We start from the raw sequence: 12,929 nt of genomic DNA, 5'->3' as shown, positions 1-12,929 counted from the left end.
AGATAATTTTAAATTGACAATAGTGGAAATAAAATGCATGATTTTGACGATTTGGCTTGATATGCATGAAAACTAAAAACATGTATGAGATTAAATCCTAGTATACCTCCTATAAAAATAGCTAATCTAATTAACTCAAAATACATCTTCGAAAACCAACTCCTTGATCCCATGAACTTCATTGGAACGCCTTCCAATATTGCACCATCTTTGGGAAAATACCAGTCTTCTTCAGAACTCTTTTCCAAATGGCACCGTCTTTTGACTCCGCTGGCATTATTACAAATATATAATAAAAATAAATACATTGCATTTTCCTATTATACATTTGAATACAAAAAAATCTTTTAATTTTACAAACGGGGCAATGCAAAATCGCAATTAGTATACAACCAAATCGGTATTCCCTTTCATTACGGGTAATACCGATTAACTAACTAGGCCATACTAGGTACAAAATTACATGAATATACATTATGAATCAAAATCAATAAATATTACCATTATCTAAATAATGCAATAAAAATCCATGCCAAATCATCCATGTGTACCGACATTGATATAGGCGAGCTGAGCACGGTATTATGGAATTTTAGCGGTTTTAACCATTAAAATCACAAATCACACTTAAACCAAATTTAAGCTCAAGATAATTAACAAAGTTTTTTTAAAAGTTAAAAATTAGTCCCCACTAATTTGTTGATGATTAATTAATATAATTTGATTTATTGTTTAATTAAATCACCTTTTATCATTTTTGTTATGAATTAATTCCAAATAAATAATAAAAATTATAAAAATTTGAAATAAAAATTTTGATCATTCTAGAACATTTTCAAGAACCTCAAAATGGCAAAAAATTGGATCAGAAATTTCGATTAAATTTTGAGAAGAATATAGTTACGTTTTACCGGTTTTTATCATATAAAAACAAATAAACATGCAAAATTAATCAAATTAATTTTCAAATTTCACATCCAATGTGTACAACGTGCATGTAACTTTAGATAAATTTATCATGCAAAAAATTTTGAATTAAGGTTTTTTAACCAATATAATCACATTTTATCGATTTTTAACTATTAAAAAATCAATAATCATGCAAAATTAATCAAATTAATTTTATAATTTTCACCTACCATAATTAAATCATGCATGTGTAACTATATTAAATTTTCATGGCCATATTTAACATGCAACTAATTTAAGTTAACTTTTAACCAAATTTCATGCATATTAAGTCATTTTTAGTCGAAATTATGAAATGATTAGCAATAAAATTTCACAAATAACCAAAATTGACCAAAAACACATTAATGTTAGTAGCTAAATATGCAAATGAAAGTTTTCATGAAAAAACATTTTTACATAAAATTTCCATTTTATCAATTTTATCCCATAAAATGATTTATGTGCTAGTCACAATCTCCCACTGGTATTGAACGCATGAATTTGATCCCTTATGCTTCCGCTGTTGGATCAATCATGTATGCTATGATGTGTACTATCCCTGATGTATCATATGCTTTGAGCATGACAAGCCGTTACCAAGCAAATCCAGGTGAAAGTAACTGGATTGCTGTAAAGAATGTCCTTAAGTACTTAAGAAGGACTAAGGATTCATTCTTGGTGTTTGGAGGAGATTCTGAGTTACGTGTAAAGGGTTACAGGGACGCCAGTTTCTTAACGGATAAGGATGATTTGAAATCCCAAGCTGGTTTTGTCTTTATGATGAATGGAGGAGCGGTTTGATGGAGGAGTTTCAAAGAGTCAGTCATTGCGGACTCTACAACGGAAGGTGAGTAGATTGTAGCATCTGAAGCTGCAAAGGAAGCTGTTTGGATTCGGCAATTTTTGGAGGGACTAAGAGTAGTTCCTACAGCCAAAGATCCTATCACTATTTATTGTGATAATATTAGGGCTATTTTTCAAGCTAAAGAGCCTAACTCTAGTAATAAATCTAGACATGTAGTTAAAAAATTTCATGTAATTAGAAATTACGTAGAAAGAAAGAAAATAACGATTTGTAAGGTTGTGACATATGAAAATGTTGCTGATCCTTTAACCAAGCCTTTGTCGAAGGCTAAGCATGACAGTCATGTCGTCTCTATGGGATTGAGACGAATGTCGGAAATTTTGTAGATTATATGATATGTAATAATTAGATATTGTATTAATTGATTGATTGGGATTAGTAGAATGATTTTGTGGGCTTGTAGTACAGTAAACTGCATTTATTCATTCTGCAATTAATTCTACTGTTTAATGTGCCGACAATGAAGACAGTTTTGTAATACTACGGTTTTTTTAAGTGGGTTACTCGACCGAATATGGCTTACTCGGCCAAGTAAGTGTGTTGTGTGTTTCTGGACAGTTTACTGCCTAGGAATACTCGGCCGAGTATGGGAATACTCGACCGAGTAGAGGATACTCGGCCGAGTATACTCTATACTCGACCGAGTATCCGGTCTGACGGGTTTATTTCCGCGGTTTGATTAAGGTGATTAGGGATTATTATAAATTACACTTTTACGGTTTCTAAATCATTTTACCAAAACTCAACGACGCTCATACCTCTCTAATCACCCTAATCACTCTCTAGGCTAATTGATCGATCTCAAGTCTACACTTCCGTCTCTTGTCTATATTTCTTTGGTAAGTGATAGGTGGGATGTCGTCGGGTCTCCCAATCAAACACATTTATATTCTCAACAAACAAATAGTTAGCGGTAAGTCGAGGTCGATCCATGGGACGATGGTTACTCAAATCATTCAATCTAATTATGGTTGTGCTTGGGGTTGTCACAATTATAATGGGTTGATGATTCTAATCTAATAAAAGCAATAAACAAGCAACAAAAGGAAAGATGTAAACAAATGACTAAAAGTGCTAGGACATCATGGGTTCATAAGGAAATCATTGGAGTTGATCATACAAACATGTTCTCAATTATAAGCAAGCAATTATTGTTGTAAAGGAACCGAGTTGGTTTATGTCTTACGGTTCTTAGAAAGAGTTGGGTCCCGGAGCCGAATCGATTAGATTGTACAACACCTACAAGTCGACTTACTTTCCCCCTAATCACTTCTATGCATGGTCTAACAAGACTAGAGTTGGTTTATATCTTACAAGTCAAGTTGAATAGATATGAGATGGTTGTAAATGCAAGGATTCATAGGCTTAGCATTTCATCAAACATAACATGTGCATAGGTTGACATTACAACAAGCAAGCAAATTAATTATGTGAACATATTAGATTAAGCATGAATCAATCCTCATGTTGGTTTCCCCTAATTACCCATTAATCCTAGCTAAGAAATTACTCACTCATTATCAAGTTTAACATGCTAACAAGGTCGTCAATCATATTAACAAGGTAAAACATGATGAACAAGTAAGAAAGATTAACAATAATTAAAACAAGGATTAAGAGAATTATACCTATGGAGATTCCAAAATAATAATGAAAAGAATAATAGAAGTACTTGATGATTGATGGAAGGTTGTCAATCTCTCAATAAACCCAAATGATCTTCTAATTACCCAATAATAAACTTGAATTACTCAATAATAAACTTGAACAATAATTAAAGGAAAGATTAATGTGTGATTTGAGGAAAGATTAAAGAGTAATCTATTCTAATCTACTCCTAATGAAAGCTTAACCTAATCTAAAGAAGGATTGAATTAATATAATGAAAACTTGATGGTTTGATTATTATAAATGGGGTATATATAATAGAGCATCATTAGGTTAAGCAAGGGTAAAATAGTAAATAACAATGCTAAATGTTGGGTAGGGAATCGCTCCTCTCAAAGGAGATGTCGGTCTCCTTTTAGCCGGTTTTTCATAAATATGCGCATCTTTCATGGAGGGAAGAAGAGGACGTATGGGCCAGTAAGAGAATCCGGGCGTCCAAGGGGTCGGGACGGGCGGATTCTGGGGTTGCTGGACGGGCGGATTGTTGCTTGGACGGGCGAATTCCTAAAGTGTTTTTCTTCATTCTTGTCTGTCAAACAATCCGAGCGTCTTGAAGGGAAGACGCTCGTCCTGCAGGAGACGAGCGGATTGGGTCTCGGGACGAGCGGATTGGCGGACAGGTTCTCTGTTTGAGCTCGGATTGTAAAACGGACGTCATTTTCTCATCCGGACTTCTATTAGAGTGATTCAAAAGCCTAGATCACTTGATTTTTCGACTCCGTTCCATCTAGCATACTTTCAGAGCCAAAGGAGCAACCCTTGGTTTGGTTCCGAGCAATTTATTCTTGCATTGACTTCCTTCTTGTCATCCTTGCTTTTTAACCCTATGATCCTTCTATATACTCTTTATTCCTACATACTTGGCCATCATTCTCACCTCCTCTTCATACTAGTCCATCAAATATCGTCAACAAGCTTCCAAATATGCATGAAAGACGGGAATTTCCGCCTAATTATCTTCCTTCCTACAAAACATACGAAATGCACTAGGAAAGCAAAATAGAAAGCATTTGACGGATAAAATGGCTATGGAATGTTATAATAGTATACAAAATAGGCTCAATTAGGGGACTAAATGTGCGCAAATATGAGTCACATCAAATATCCCCAAACCGAACCTTTACTCATCCCGAATAAAGAGGTGACAAAAACTAGGACCCTTATTTAAACTAACCTACTAATATAGCCGATGTGAGACAATTAGCGGGTCTCACTCTGCCCCTTCAACTCACAACAAGACAACCATGAGGTAGGATGCCTTTTTGCAAGGCAAGGTGGGTCTTGCAAAAATGGCGACACATCCAATCATTAAAGCACGTAAAATCAAGTAATGGATGCATCTACAAAAGAATAGCCACTTTCCTCATCTAAGTGGCGGAAATTATCTAAAGAGGAAGCAATTCAAGGGTATACATTCCAATATAGATATAGTTTATTCAAACTACTAAGCCTAGAAGGATACCAATAAATCACCTCCAAGTTGTGTCAAGCTAGGGCACCTTTGTCCTCAATCGTTAAATGCTTTTGTCAAGAGTAGACTCCCTATGGTGTTAGAAATACTGGAGGATCACAGAATTCCCCTTCTTGCCTAGACAAGAAGAAGGGTCGTCCCCTCTCTACCATGCACAAAAGTGGATACGATGGATAAAGGGATCGATAGAATTTGAGTTTCATATGGGAGTTTGCTTTTGTTGTTTGTTTTTTTTCCCCCAATTTCTTGTGGCATTTGACATTTGAGAACACTTTTCTTTTTGCCATTTCTTTTGATGTTTGGCATTTCAATACTTGACAACTTTTTAACTTTTTGCATTTTCTTTTGAACATTTTCAAAGTCACCCCAATTAGTAACGAGGGTGCCTTATATTTGAAGCATAGGAGTTTTCATTTTGGTTACTCTTCTTTTCTTTTGATGCATTTGCAAACTTTTTCTTTTCTTTTCTTTTCTTGAACTCAAATTTGAACAATTTCTTTTTGTGCCCATTCCCTTTGATGACAAAATGTGGTAGAACATGGATGATAGATGCATGGTTTCAAGGGTCACCTTGGAATAAATGGTAGCCAAGGAGTTATCACACCATAAGGTACTCTTGACTAGGCCTTAATCTATGGGTCAAAGGATACTAGCATGACACATCCTAGGGTGTTTTACAAGTATTATAACAAGCAAAGTCTTAAGAAGAAAAAAGCATCTACTAGGGCCTATATACACTTGTCAAGCTTCCCAAGTAGACGGTTTCACAAAATTTTTCTAACATACAAACTACATGCCATGATGCAACTAACATTTATACATCCTAATGCATATGCTTCTACCAACTAATATGCCAAATAATCTAAATGCAATCCTAAATTCACATTGTTTTTATCGCATCAATCAAAATAAAGCCACATAGTCATTAACATAAAGAGAAAAAAGGAGATTGGAAAGATCATACCATGCGGTCTTCAATATCCTCATGTCTCGGATGCGGCGTAGTCAATCAATGTGAAAAAGGATGAACAAACACAAACAAGTATATACAATATATACAACTCCACACTAAAAAGGAATGAACATGTTTTTGGATTTTTAAATTTTTCAAATTTTTATGGGTTTTGTTTTTATGAAATTAAAAGACATGTTTTTGTATTTTTCAAAATTTTTCAATTTTTATGTGTTTTTGGAATATAAATTCCCATCCCCCACTTTATTTTGGACATTGTCCTCAATGTACATGTAGGAGTCGGAATGAAAAAGAAATACATTTTTTTGGATTTTTGATTTTTTTAAATAAAGTACAAATGCAATGATATGATATGAATGAATGCATGCTCTAACTAAATGCAATTCTAAATGACATATATAACAAATGAATGCAATCTAAACTACACTAAATGATGCATGATTTCTAGTAAACTATGGTCACCTATAATCAAACCTCCCCAAACCGATTTAAACACTACTTCTAGTGTAGAAATGAATAGGTTTGGCCATTAGTGACTATGCATGAATTCTAATCTATATGCAACTATCTACATGAATCATGTGAGATAAATACAATGCAAACTAATCTAATCATGTGAGATATATTACAATGCAAACTATACTATATGAACTAGCTAATGTAAATGCAATATGAAATATAATACAAATGCAAGCCTAAACTATATGATATATGTATGTCGCTTCATGGTTTAACCTCCCCAAACCGATTTTAAACACTATTGCTAATGTAGGAAGAAAGGGGTTTAATCATGAGGCAAATACATAAATGCAACTATACATGAGAGAAAAGGGTTCTTACAATCATTGTAGGAGATTAAGATGGTAGATAGGAAGCATATATAGCCATAACACGAGCCAAATGAGAGAAAAATATGAATTTTAGCCTGAACCCGCTCCAGACAGGACTGACCCGCTCGGGTTGTGGGTGAAGACGAGCATTTTCCTCAAAATATGCGCGGATTCTTGGTCAGAGAACTTTTGCTTCTTTTCTTGTCCATCAACTCGCTTGGATTTATCTCGGGATGCGCATATTTTGAGAAATTTCGACCCAACACCTTTCTTATGATAACAAAGTTACTCATAAGCCCAAATTCTCTATTTTATTCATTTCTTTACATTTGCTACCTTCCCAATTTCATCAATTTCCTTCAAAAACTCAATTAAAATATGAGATCCCTCCCTTTCATCTCTCATGCAATTTATTAAATGAATGCAAAACTACACTAAATGCACATATATATAAATTAATGGTTATTAAGGAACTCCATCAAACCAAAGATTATCAATAAACAATTTCATGGAAGATTATCACTAGCACTCAAAGCACGTAGAAGTCGGTCAAATTCTTGGGAGTGAGATATAAATAGGCATGCATAGCAATACAAGATTATACAATTGAAAAATGCCTAAGTAAAAGACCGAACAAGCATGTCAAGAATATTATGACAAAAATCATAAGAGAAATAATGGATGGAAGGAACATGAAATGGGTAGTTGGTTGACAATTCACTCAACTCATCCTCCAAATAGTCAAAATCACCACATTCAATGCAAATACTCTCATTATCATTTAAGATGATTTTAAGGGTGTCTATTTGGGGTTCCCAAATGTCCTCATCATATTCCTCATCCCAACAAGGTCCATTATCAAAGGGGTTGTCGTAACAAGGCTCACCAAGTTCAACACAATTGTCTCCCTCAAATATGTCATCCTCAAAGGGTGAGTTTTCACTCAAGCTCACATCCATATCATTCTCACTTTGCCCATTAACATCAAATTCCATGGAGCTTGATTTCATTGAAACACAAGAAGAGTAGGATGACGGCATCCAAGCATTGGTTTCACAATCAAGAATGTACTCCTCCTCATCATCACTCTCCTCATCTAGCACTTCATCCTCCCAAGGTGGGGTAATTTTGTGGGCATAGTAGGTTGACTCAAGGTTATAGGAAGGTTTCTCATCCTCACAAATCTCATTTTCATCATAGTTTTCCTCAATAAATTTTTGAAATGTGGTTTTTATCGCTTCTATACCTTCCTTGGCACTTTCAAATATGTCATGTATAGTTTGCTTGAGACAATGAATGGTCATGAACTCAACAAATTCCCAAAATTCCTCACAACTCATCTCACATATCCTACCACCACTCAAGTGAAATGCCAAGTTACGGGTCTCAAGGTTCATGCCATTATAAACAACACAACATGCTTCATAATTTGAAAGAGTAAAACCATGATGCCAAGCATGAGTCATATAATCTTCAAATCTTGCAACATATTTATCAAATGATTCATTTTCATATTGCCAAAAAGTGAATGTAGACATGTTGAGCATATGAAATAGAGCGAGTACAAGAAATAAATTCCCAAGGAACCAAAATTCCTCAAGAAGAAGCACAACTAAAACTAGACAAAAGAACAATTCAAATAAACAACACCGTCCCCGGCAACGGCGCCATTTTGATAGGTGGAATGTCGTCGGGTCTCCCAATCAAACACATTTATATTCTCACCAAACAACTAGTTAGCGGTAAGTCGAGGTCGATCCATGGGACGTGGTTACTCAAATCATTCAATCTAATTATGGTTGTACTTGGGGTTGTCACAATTATAATGGGTTGGTGATTCTAATCTGATAAAAGCAATAAACAAGCAACAAAAGGAAAGATGTAAACAAATGACTAAAAGTGCTAGGATATCATGGGTTCATAAGGAAATCATGGGAGTTGATCATACAAACATGTTCTCAATTATAAGCAAGCAATTATTGTTGTAAAAGAACCGAGTTGGTTTATGTCTTACGGTTATTAGGAAGAGTTGGGTCCCGGAGCCGAATCGATTAGATTGTACAACACCTACAAGTCGACTTACTTTCCCCCTAATCACTTCCATGCATGGTCTAACAAGACTCGAGTTGGTTTATATCTTACAAGTCAAGTTGAATAGATAAGAGATGGTTGTAAATGCAAGGATTCATAGGCTTAGCATTTCATCAAACATAACATGTGCATAGGTTGACATTACAACAAGCAAGCAAATTAATTATGTGAACATATTAGATTAAGCATGAATCAATCCTCATGTTGGTTTCCCCTAATTACCCATTAATCCTAGCTAAGAAATTACTCACTCATTATCAAGTTTAACATGCTAACAAGGTTGTCAATCATATTAACAAGGTAAAACATGATGAACAAGTAAGAAATTTTAACAATAATTAAGACAAGGATTAAGAGAATTATACCTATTGAGATTCCAAAATAATAATGCAAAGAATAATAGAAGTACTTCATGATTGATGGAAGGTTGTCAATCTCCCAATAAACCCAAATGATCTTCTAATTACACAATAATAAACTTGAATTACTCAATAATAAACTTGAACAATAATTAAAGAAAAGATTAATGTGTGATTTGTGGAAAGATTAAAGAGTAATCTATTCTAATCTACTCCTAATAAAAGCTTAACCTAATCTAAAGAAGGATTGAATTAATCTAATGAAAACTTGATGGTTTGATTATTACAAATGGGGTATATATAATAGAGCATCATTAGGTTAAGCAAGGGTAAAATAGTAAATAACAATGCTAAATGTTGGGTAGGGGATGGCTCCTCTCAAAGGAGATGTCGGTCTCGTTTTAGCCGGTCTTTCATAAATATGCGCATCTTTCATGGAGGGAAGAAGAGGACGTATGGGCCTGTAAGAGAATCCGGGCGTCCAAGGGGTCGGGACGGGCGGATTCTGGGGTTGCTGGACGGGCGGATTGTTGCTTGGACGGGCGGATTGGTGCGTGGTTGGACGGGAGGATTGTTGCTTGGACGGGCAGATTCCTGAAGTGTTTTTCATCATTCTTGTCTGTCAAACAATCCGAGCGTCTTGAAGGGAAGACGCTCGTCCTGCAGGAGACGAGCGGACTGGGTCTCGGGACGAGCGGATTGGCGGACAGGTTCTCTGTTTGAGCTCGGATTGTAAAACGGACGTCATTTTCTCATCCGGACTCCTATTGGAGTGATTCAAAAGCCTAGATCACTTGATTTTTCGACGCCGTTCTATCTAGCATACTTTCAGAGCCAAAGGAGCAACCCTTGGTTTGGTTCCAAGAAATTTCTTCTTGCATTGACTTCCTTCTCGTCATCCTTGCTTTTTAACCTTATGATCCTTCTATATACTCTTTATTCCTACATACTTGGCCATCATTCTCGCCTCCTCTTCATACTAGTCCATCAAATATCATCAACAAGCTTCCAAATATGCATGAAAGACGGGAATTTCCGCCTAATTATCTTCCTTCCTACAAAACATACGAAATGCACTAGGAAAGCAAAATAGAAAGCATTTGACGGATAAAATGGCTATGGAATGTTATAATAGTATGCAAAATAGGCTCAATTAGGGGACTAAATGTGCGAAAATATGAGTCACATAAGTAAGTCTCTAGTTCTTTTTAATTAGCTAATAGGTTGTCTTTTAGGGTTTGGCCCTAATTATGGTTTTGGTTTAATTTGGGGGTTTAGGGTTTGGTCATCATATGTGTGTTGATTATCATTGTTGTCAGTGATGATGTGGTATTCGTTATGCATTTGTGATAGGTCCATTTTATATACATTTTAACCCTCTATATTAGCTCTATTTTACATGTCATTTGCGCTAATGTTAGTGTTTGTGAGCTAATTCCGTGTTCTAGTTATGTTTGCTTGTTTTCATTATGTTTTGTAGGAATATAAGCTTTTAGTAGCTTTTTCCCGTCAAATTAGCAATTACCCAAGTTCACGAGGCTAATGAGAGCAAGTCTTGATCATACAAAGGTGTTTCGGGAAGCATAGGGGCATTTTGGGTAGAAATTTGGAAACCCGAGCAAGAAGAAACCAATCTTAGTTGGTGGATATGTAAAGAAATGAACCACAAGTAAAAGCCTAAGCAATATGCAAGAATTGGATGCCAAATGATGCTTAGGATGCCTTAGACGGGCGCATTAAGAAACAAGCATCGGATTCCGCATCAACAATAAGTGCAAAGTTAAGACGAATTAAGAGAAAAATGAGAAAAGTCACGGCCCCGATAGGGGTTGGTAGCCCCGATCGGGGTTATCCCCCTGTAGCCTTTTTCCGTTACACCCTTCACTCCTATAAATAGAAGCTTTGGTCGACACTTTATAGGCACTTCTTACATACTTTCTACACCACTTTTATACTCTCAATTTAGTTCTTAGTTTAGGTTAGATTAGATTTCCTTTTAGCATTTCCATTTTGTTATAAACAATTTTAATTCAAGTTATATACAATTTATATTTCATGTTATTTCCATTTGTTCTTCATTTCCATGTTCATTCCCAATTATTAAGGTAATCTTATTTCCAATATTGTTTTGTTATTCATCACTAATTAGTATGTTTATCTTTATCATTTCATATGTCATTAGATTAGTTTTCATTATGCATAAGTAATTCAATAGTCTAGGGACTAAGGAAGCCATGCAAAATCTAATATATGTAAAATGATAAATTAGGTAGATATAATTTTGTCTAATTGTTTCTATCACATATTTGCACTACCACGTTTAATCTTTGGTTATTGGCCGTAATCATAGATTAAGTTTGTTAATTCGTTCTATAAGTCGAGAGGCACGGAATCGGATTAGACTAAGCATGTGTAGTAGGACGACCTAGTCATAAACAAGAGTTTCTCTAGGACCCGGTCTACGGTTGACACTAATATCGTGAGGTGGGTGTCTCTAAGCCTAAACAATTGACAATGTTATTATTTCCGAGTTTAACATGAATATATATTTATATTTGCATGTGTGACCCGACTCCCCTAGACTCCTTTAATCATATATTATTATATCACTTTATTTGCTAATCATCAAACCAAACCAAGACCTTGATAAAATTCATTCCATAACAACTAATTAACAACTCCCGTCTCTCTGTGGATTCGACCCCTACGTACTACATTAATTTGTGTCTAGGGTATTTATTTTTGCATAGGTGTGCGATAGCCTATTAAATTTTGGCGCCGTTGCCGGGGAGCACGGTTTTGTTTGCTAATTAGTTGTTGAATTTTATCTTGTTTTATTTTGTCTCGAGGAACACTTGTTCCTTGAGATCTTCTCACGGTTTCTTTGTAGTTTTAGTGCCTATTTTGTAGGTGATAAAGTTTGGCCTTTCATAATGAGTTACGAATTCGTCCCACAACTCCAAGATGAGCCTTTTCCTGACTGTCTTGACCGATTCTACTACTTTTACGATAGTCTCATCTCCCTTGGACATGTCCTTGATGGGGATTACTTGGGTCATTTTGTGCTTGGTGGCATGGATTTTGAGACCCGTGGAATGGCTCTAAAGTTGAGTAATGGGAGTGTCTACTACATGGTCGGGCCGGAACTTTGGAATTTCTTAGATTTCATGGATTCCGAATATTGGGAATTAGCACGCCAATTCCATTATTGGCGCATCGAAGAGGAGCTCAAAATGCTTCAAGCTCGTTTGGAACAATCTTCTCAAAAGGAAGAAAGCCAGTGTGAGATTATTTCCTCTCCTCATGCTCTCTTAACCTCCCAATGTGAGTCTTTTGACCCTAACCATTTTGATTTATTGGATGACGATAACGATGAACCGACTTTCATTATTGAAATGCCCCCTATTGTCTTTCCAATTTACCATTTCGTGGAGGAGGTAGTTGAAATACATACCATGGATAAGCATGAGCCCGACCATAGTGAAATGGATGAGGTTTTATCCGAGACATGTGAAACCTTTGAAAATCCTTCCACAGGGAATTGTAGATACCTCATTTCTGCACCTCTCGCGAACCACCCGGTGATGATTGGGCCGCATGTTTGCTACGCGGAACGATTTGTGACAGTTCGTAAGTTTATCGTCAAGTGATTGCTCAAACACTAATGTCTACCTCTTAGTTGTCATCTACGTGCCGATACGGTCGTTTTGTGATAATTAGA

This window comes from Silene latifolia, chromosome 6 (assembly GCF_048544455.1).
Source record: "Silene latifolia isolate original U9 population chromosome 6, ASM4854445v1, whole genome shotgun sequence".
NCBI lineage: Eukaryota > Viridiplantae > Streptophyta > Magnoliopsida > Caryophyllales > Caryophyllaceae > Silene > Silene latifolia.
The sequence above is the reverse complement of the archived record's forward strand: the minus strand, read 5'-3'. Positions refer to the sequence as shown.